The following is a 9,290-nucleotide window of genomic DNA, read 5'->3' on the forward strand; positions in this document are numbered from 1 at the left end:
ATGAAAACAATTTAAAATCATCAAATGAACATGCTATATAAATAATTACTAATACAACTCTGACTCAAAATACAGATTTCAAGCAAGGTCTAGGCTTGATCTCTAGATACTATTAACTACATCTATTTATTTTGCTGACGTTAACATAATTAGGGCTCCTGAAACTCACAGCTTTGTCTTGATTTCAAAGGTCACATGGCTGCTGATCTAAAATTCTGTATTGCTGCTTGAGTCCTACAAATCATGTCTTCTGATGTTAAACAACAAATAGTATTTATTAAATAAAATCAAACTTCCAGTTCCTCTGAAACAAGTCAGATTCCAAAGGTTTTAAGCATCATGGTACCCTTCCCGAATTAAAATGTGTTTTCTTTTGTCTTCCCAAATACCCCATCCAAAAATGGCTTCCTTTGAGAATTCCATTATAGAGGTTCATAAGAACCATACTAAATCTGATTAAAGGCAGTGGATAAATATACTCATTTCTTTTTTGTTAAAAAAAAAAAAAAGTGACCCAGGATAGGCAAAACAATCTTGAAAGAGAAGAACAAAGTTGGAGGATACACACATCCCAATTTCAAAACTTGCTACAAAGCTACAGTAATCGAAATGGTGTGGTGCTAGCATAATGATAGACATATAGATCAAACAGAATAGAATTGAGAGGCCAGAAATAAACCCTCATATTTATAGTCAGTTGGTTTTTGACAAAGGTGCCCAGACATTCAAAGGGGAAAGAATAGTCTTTCAACAAATGGTGCTGGGATAACAGGATATCCACATGCAAAAGAATGAAGTTGAACTCCTACCTCTCACCATATACAAGAATTAACTCAAAATAGATCATAGACTTATATGTAAGAGCTAAAAGTATAACACTCTTACAAGAAAACATAGGTGTAAATCTTTATGACCTTGTATTAAGCAATGGTTTCTTAGATATGACACCAAAAGAACAAGCAACAAAAGAAAAAAAATAGATAAATTGGACATTGTCAAAATTTAAAACTTTTATGCTTCAAGGGACACTATCAAGAAAGTGAAAAGACAGCCTATATAATAACAGGAGAGAAATTTTGCAAATCATATATCTGATAAGGGACTTATGTCTAAAATAACGAAAGAACTATTTGGGGCTGGCCCAGTGGCATAGTGGTAAAGTTTGAGCATGTCACTTCAGTGGCCTGGGGTTCATTGGTTCAGATCCTGGGCGCGGACCTACTCACAGCTCATTAAGCCATGCTGTGGCGGCATCCCCCATAGAAGAACTAGAAGGACCTACAACTGGGATATACAACTATGTACTGGGGATTTGGATAGAAAAAAGAAAAGAAAAAAAAAGAGGAAGATTGGAACAGATGTTAGCTCAGGGCCAATCTTCCTAAAAAAAAAACAAACAACTATTATAACTCAATAATAAAAAAAAACTCAATTAAAAAGGGCAAAGGATCTGAATAGACAATTCTCTAAAGAAAATATGCAAATAGCCACCATCATTAGTCATCAAGGAAATACAAATCAAAACCAGAATGCAATATCACTTCACCCACTTCACATCTACTGGGATGGTATACGAGTGTACAAGTATTGGCGAGGATGTGGAGAAATTGGAACCCTTATACATTGCTGATGGGAATGTCAAATGGTGCAGCAGCTTTGGGAAACAGTCTGACAGTTCTCAAAAGACTAAACAAAGAGTTACCATATGACCCAGAAATTCAACTTGTAGGTATATATTCAAGAGAAATGAAAACATGTGTCTACACAAAACCTCTTACATAACTGTTCATGGCAGCATAATTCATAATGACAAAAAACAACTCCAGGAGCTGGCCAGGTGGCTTAGTGGTTAAGTTTGTGCTCCACTCTGGCAGCCCAGAATTCAATGGTTCAGATCCTGGGCCCGGACCTACACACTGCTCGTCAAGCCAAGCTGTGGTGGTGTCCCACATACAAAGTAGAGGAGGATTGGCACAGATGTTAGCTCAGGGCCAATCTTCCTCAAGTGAAAAAAGGAAGATTGGCAACGGATTTTAGCTCAGGGCCAATCTTCCTCACCAAAAGAAAAAAAAAAGAACTCTAATATCCATCAAGTGATAAATGGATAAATAAAACTTATATCCATTCAATGGGATATTATTTAGCCATGGAAAGGAATGAAGAACTATTACATACTACAACATGGATGAACTTTGAAAACATTGTGCTAGGTGAAAGAAGCCCGTCATAAAGGATCACATGGCTGAGGTGTTGGCGGTAAATGAGGAGTGAATGTTTAATGGGCACAGGGTTTCTTTTGAGAGAGATGAAATGTACTGAAGTTTATGTGGTGATGGTTGCGAAATTCTGTGAATATACTAACAACCACTGGATTGTACACTTTATTTATTTATTTGTGAGGAAGATTAGCCCTGAGCTAACATCTGTCACCAATCCTCTTTTTGCTGAGGAAGACTAGCCCTGTGCTAACATCTGTGTGCACCTTCCTCCATTTTATATGGGACACCACCACAGCATGGCTTGACAAGTGGTGCATTGGCGCGTGCCCGGCATCCGAACCCCGGGCCGCTGCAGTGGAGCACGTGCACTTAACCACTGAGCCACTGGGCCGGGCCTGGGGTTGTACACTCTAAATGGGTGACTTGTATGGAATGTGAAATACACTCAGTAAAGGTGTATAAAAAAGTGAGAATACATTGGCAAATATAAAAATGGTATGTTACGGTTATGTAAAATGATTAATCTTTCTCTTCAAAATCATGTTCAAAGACTTTGAAGACAAAAAAGGGGTCATAAAAATTATATAATAGATAATTCCTGAATAATAATTTTGAAAAGCCTTCATGTAAAATGACACTGGACCAAAGAAACAGAGACTAAAAAAGATTAAACACAGTTTTTCTGACACGCTTTCATGAACCCACAAATACAAGTCTGGTGCACATCATCATTACGTGTTAGGAATATTAGATAGCCTCTTCTTGTCCTAAAAAAGAAATAAAATAATTAGGGAGTGTTTTCATGTTAATGAAATGTCTCCAATTGATAGTTCTGAGATCAAAATCTTTTAAATTATATAAGGCAAAGTTTTGTCATTTGGGGTGGGGGTGTAGATATATTAGTAAATGGTGGTTTAGCCTAAGTCAGACCAGATACTCTGCAAAATAAGGCAATCCATGGCTTTTCGGTTGAGACTACTGTCAGAAGGGCCCACTGAGGAAAGAAAAGAAGCCAGCCTATGGCAAACCACTAGAAGATATTTAAATGGAGTAACAATCTCCTTAGGATCACTTTGGGTCCAAATAGGTAAAGAACCATATAACCAACAGGTGAAAAATGAATACTTGCATATCCTGTATAAGTCATCCAAGCAACAATATCTGGGAGTTTGTTGTTTTGGTTTCATTTCACCCCTATAAGAAGACATGATGCTATTCCACTAGAAATACTAGAATTTTGAAGCAAAACTTCTACCAGGTGGGAGTCAGAAAAGACTTGAAAAACTGACAGCCTCCTTTCAGACACAGCTTTGGCCAAGTCCTACGAATGCTTGTAGGTGGCAGAAGAGCTTCCAATTTGGAGCATAGTGGCCCATGTCCTGCAGAATATTCAGGCAGGAGGGGATAAAGCATCAGTTAACCACACACTCCGGTAAGCACAGGCTCCCACGGCAGAGCCAGGTCAGGGCTCCAGCGTTGTAGGAGAAGTGGATCACACTCATCTTGCTCCATGAAGAAAGCAGCATATTTGGACAGAAAGAGAGAGGCAGTCTGATGCAAGTACCCAGTCTGCAGGGCAATAGCATTGGCACTGGGCATAGGCACCGCCGGGTATAGTAAACAAGAGGATTCATGTTCGTATGTCAGGGCCTGTCACAAACCCAGGCACAGGAGCTAGAGGAATGGGGAAACAGTCACTCCTTCACAAAATAAAAATGTGATAGTCAATTAAATTCCCTCAAAATGGGTGAGATCACCCCTTCTCTTCATCAGGAAGGGCTCAGTTGGCATGGATGAAGACCAGTGGTTGCCTGATGTCTGCTGCCTGCTCCATAAGTCACACCATGGCTATTACATTTAATAGACCAAGCAATGCAATCTATTATAACTAGAAGGTATTGAAAATTTAGAGAATTTACTAGAGGAGGCAGTTAAATATTTGGAGAAAAGAGGAAATTAAATAGTAGATCTGAGAGCACTAAATAGGAAACCAATACCCTAAACAGAGGTTGGCAAATTTTTTTCTATAAAGGTCCATATAGTAAATATGTTTGGCTTTGTGGGCCAAACAGTCTCTATTGCAGCCACTCAATTCTGCTGCTGTAGCACAGAAGCAGCCACAGATAATACATAAACAAAAAACTCTGACTGTGTGCCAATAAAACTTTATTTATAAAGAAAGGCAGTGGGCCATATGTGGATCCCCACACCAGTTGATAGGCAAACCTGTGGAAAGAGAAGGTTAATAGGAGTTAACTGTATGAAAATACAGGTGGAGGGGAAGAGCTGTTGAGGGAAAGTGGGTAGCAGATGAATGACAGATGAGGTTGGAGAGAGAGGTTTCAGATTAGGCAGGAGCTTGTGGACCAAGAGAAAAATTTTGTATACTACTATAACTGGGGTGGGAAGGCACTGAGGAGTTATAGGCAGGTACAATTTTAAATAAATTTACATTTCAAAAGCTCACTCTGGCTACTGGGTGAAAAAGAGGGGATGTGGTAGGCTGAAAAAAATGTCCCCCAAACGATATCCACATTAAATCCCTGGGATCTGTGAAGGTTACCTTATTTGGAAAAAGGATTTTTGCAGATGCAATTAACAGAAGGATCTTGAGATGAAGAGATAATCCTAGATTATCCATGTGGGCCCTAAATCCAATGACAAGTGTTCTTATAAGAGAAAAGCAGAGGGAGATTTGAGACAGACAGAAGAGGAAAAGACACAGACACACAGAGAAGGTGATGTGAAAATAGAGGTAGAGATTGGAGTGGTGTGGTCACAAGCCAAGGAACACCAAGGAATGCCCAGGAACCACCAGAAGCTAGAAGAAGCAAGGATTGAATTCACCCTCCAGAGCCTCTAGAGGAAATGTGGTCCTGCCAACACCCTGATTTCAGATTTCTGGCCTCTGGAACCGTGAGAGAATAAATTTCTGTTGTTTAAAGCCACCGAGTTTGTGATAATTTGCTACAGCAGCCTCAGGAAACTAATACAAGGGTAAGCAAAGAAGGAGACCCTTGAGGAGCTCACTGCAATAATCCAGATGATGGATGCTAATGGTCTGGTCTAGGATGATGGCAGTGAAGAGGGAGATAGATTGTCAGAATAGAGATCTATTTCAAACTACAACTTGGAGCAGATTGGATATGGGTTAATGAGTACTGGATTTCTGGCTTGAGAAACCTGGATGATGGCAATGCCAGTTACTGAGATGGGGAAGGAGCAAGTGTGGAGTTCAGTTTTAGATATTGTGTTTAAGATGTTGGAGAATCATCAAGAGGAAATGTAGAACAAATGATTAGAGATACAGGAGAGAGGTATGGACTAGAGATAGAAACTGGATAGTCCTTGGTATTTAAATCTCATGGAAATCAGTAAGATAACATAGTGGGAAAAATGCAGAGAAAAAAGAGGGTCCTGGATCTAGCCCTGAATAACACCAATGTTTACAAGCTAGATAGATTCAGCAATTCCACCTGTGGGTATATACCCAAAATAATTGAAAGTAGGATCTCTTTTTTTTTTTTTTAAGATTTTATTTATTTATTTTCCCCCCAAAGCCCCAGTAGATAGTTGTATGTCACAGTTGCACATCCTTCTAGTTGCTGTATGTGGGACGCGGCCTCAGCGTGGCCGGAGAAGAGGTGCGTTGGTGCGCACCCGGGATCCGAACCCGGGCCACCAGCAGCGGAGTGCGTGCACTTAACCGCTAAGCTACGGGGCCGGCCCTTGAAAGTAGGATCTTGAAGAGATGTTCATACACCCATATTCATAGTAGTAGTATTCACAATAGCCAAAAGGTAGAAGCAACCAAGTGTCCATTGATGGAAGATGGATAAAGAAAATGTGATATATACATACAATGGAATATTATTCAGCCTCAAAAAGCAAGGAATGTTTTTTAAACATTGCCTCAACATGCTACATGCTACGACATGGATGAACCTTGAGGAGATTATGCTAAGTAAAACAAGCCAGACACAAAAGGACAAATACTGCATGATTCCACAAATATGAGGTACCTAGAGGAGTCAAATTTCTAGAGACGGAAAGTAGAAGGGTGGTTTCCAGGGGCTTGGGAGGAGGGGGGAATGCAGAGTTGTCATTTAATTGGTGCGGAGTTTCATTTTGGGAAGATGAAAAAAGTTCTGGAGATGGTTGCACAACAACGTGAATGTACCAAATGCCACCCTACTGTACACTTAAAAATGGTTGAAATGGTAAATTTCATGTTATGTATATTACCACAATAAAAAAAAGTAATACATGCTCACTGTGAAGAATTAACACAACACAGAAGTATATGAAATAATCTATAGAAGTCTTTCCCCATAATCACCCTCTGCATGGACTTGAACATACTTATGCTTGTAAACTACCTGGTATCACACTGTCATATTCTTCAGTGAACATCCTTGCACATGCATATCAGGTGATTATTTCCACAACTCTAGCAGTGCACTTGGTGGGTCAGAAGGTATAAATATTTACATTTTGGTGACACGTTGAAATAGATGAGTTATTATTTTATTTTAAGACATGGTATACAATGAAAGGTAAAGATGCAGTGAAATAGGCCCTTTTAATGCTGGTGACAATTTAATTAGTACAACCTTAAAGAAAGCAAATTATTAACATACATCGAGAGGCTTAAAAATGTTTACACCTTTTGCCTTACAGCAATTCCACTCCACGAGTCTCTATCCCAAGGAAATAAATAAATGAAAAAGTAATATTTAGCAGTGATTATAGTAGCCAAAATTTGGGCACAACTTAAATATTCTTTAACAAGGGAATGATTAAATAGGTCATTAAAAATGATGATAATGAAGACTGTAATAAGATGATGGACATATATATAATTACAATTGTGTAAAAAGAAACAGTAACAAAACAATATCAATGGTTATGTTAGAGTATTGGGATTAATGTGGTTTTTTTTTTGTCATCCTGTTATGTGGTTTATTTTTGTAAAAAAAATATTTGCTTGGGGCTGGCCCGGTGGCGCAAGCGGTTAAGTGCGCACGCTCTGCTGCAGTGGCCCCGGGTTCGCCAGTTCAGATCCTGGGGGCGCACTGATGCACCGCTTAGCAAGCCATGCTGTGGCGGCGCCCCATATAAAGTGGAGGAAGATGGGCATGGATGTTAGCCTATGGCCAGTCTTCCTCAGCAAAAAGAGGATTGGCAGATGTTAGCTCAAGGCCGATCTTCCTTACACACACACAAACATATTTGCTTAAAGATAGGAAAATAGAAATTATCAAAGGAAAAAAAGCAAGGTAGAAACAAGCTTCTTCATGGAAATACACATATTGATGCTAAACTTTGTATGAAAAAATAAACATGCAAGATTAGCCAGGAAAACACTAGAAAAGAAAAGCTACAGGGATGGACAGGCTCTAGAAACATTAAACACACTGTAAAGCCTTTCTAATGAAAACACTGTGTGTTCAACTGCATCAATAAATACACAAACCAGAAATAGCATTGAAAATCCAGAAATAGATACAAGTGCATATAGAACTTCGGTATATGATCAAAGTGGCATCTCAAATCACTGGGGCAAAGACAGACATTTTCATAAAGGTGCTTAGGAAAGTTGGTTAGTCACTTTGTGAGGACAGGGTTAAAATAGCAGATCTGGTTGTTTATTCCTTTCTGTCTTCAAGGGAACCTAGAACCATAATTGACCCTTGGTTAACCTCTGGGAATATGGCCCTCAGAATGCTTTTTTATGTCAATGATTGATGATTTTGCTGTGTACACCTGGAGCAATGGACCATGCTGTCCCAGCTTGTCAGACTGCTTTGTACAAACATTGAGATTGATGATTTGCATGCACCTGATTTCATTGTTGGGGTCTTGAGTTTGGTTTGCCATGGCTGGCTACGTAGTAGGACATGCCTCCCGTATGACCAGCCCCCTATAAAAGATTCAGATCCTAAAACTCAAGCAAGATTCCTTGGCCAGAGACATACCACATATGTCTCTGTAGTTTGATGCTAGAAAGAAAGCATATCTTGTGTGATCCTGAATGGGAAAAATGCAGAAGCCTGTGTTTGGCCTGCCTGGAGTCTGCCAATGTACATCTTTCTCCTGCTGCTTTTGCTCTGCAGACTTTGCTGTAAAAAACCTAGCCTTGAGTATAACCTGTAATCTAGTCTTGTGAATACTTTTAGTAAATTGTCAAACTTGAGGAGGTTGTGGGACTTCTGAAACACTTTTGAAAGAGATAAGGTTAGATTCATACCTCATACCGTATACAAGATTCAGTCCCAAACTGATTAGAGAGCTAACTGGCAACTGTACAGGCTCTAGAGGAAAACACGGGTGAATTCTTCTTTAACTTGAGTGAAAGGAAAGGCTTTCTATCTATGATTCAAAATCCAAATGCAATAAAATAAAGATTGATAAGTTTGACTTCATAAAAAAAACTCTGCATGGCCCCCAAGAATATAAACAATATCAAAGGACAATGGACAAACTAGGAGAAAACGTTTGCAACACATAAAGATAAAGAACTAATACACCTAATATATAAAAAACTTTAAAATTAGAGAAAAAAGATAAAACTTAATCCCTCAAAGCAATATAAAAACAGCTCCCAAAATATGAAAAGATGTTCAAACTCTCTAATGATAAGAGAAAACATAAATTAAAATGACGCTGAGATTACTGGGTTCTGATCAAGAGAATAAGCACTTTACTTTGTATTTCCCACTGAATATAGGTAAAAACTCTGGACAGATGCGTAGAACAGCTATCTCAAGACTCTAGAATGCAAATGGTAACAGGCAGGTTGGGGAAGGAAACCAGAACACAAAGTACCACCGAACCAACACTAAGTTTTCCATTTTGTTTTTCCTCTAGTATCTCCTGGCCTGGACTCAAAAACAAGCTGAAACCCAGAACTATGCACCAGGTGTGGACAGATAGATCTCCAAGAGGAATCCTCTAATATGGTCTAAGGGGCAGGAAAGGGGGCCTCTGTAGGACATAGAGAATGAGGGAAATCCAAAGTTTCCTTTGTTTTTGTTTTCATTTTCCCATTCTCTCCCACACCAGTCCACA

Source organism: Diceros bicornis, chromosome 6 (assembly GCF_020826845.1).
Source record: "Diceros bicornis minor isolate mBicDic1 chromosome 6, mDicBic1.mat.cur, whole genome shotgun sequence".
Taxonomy (NCBI): Eukaryota; Metazoa; Chordata; class Mammalia; order Perissodactyla; family Rhinocerotidae; genus Diceros; species Diceros bicornis.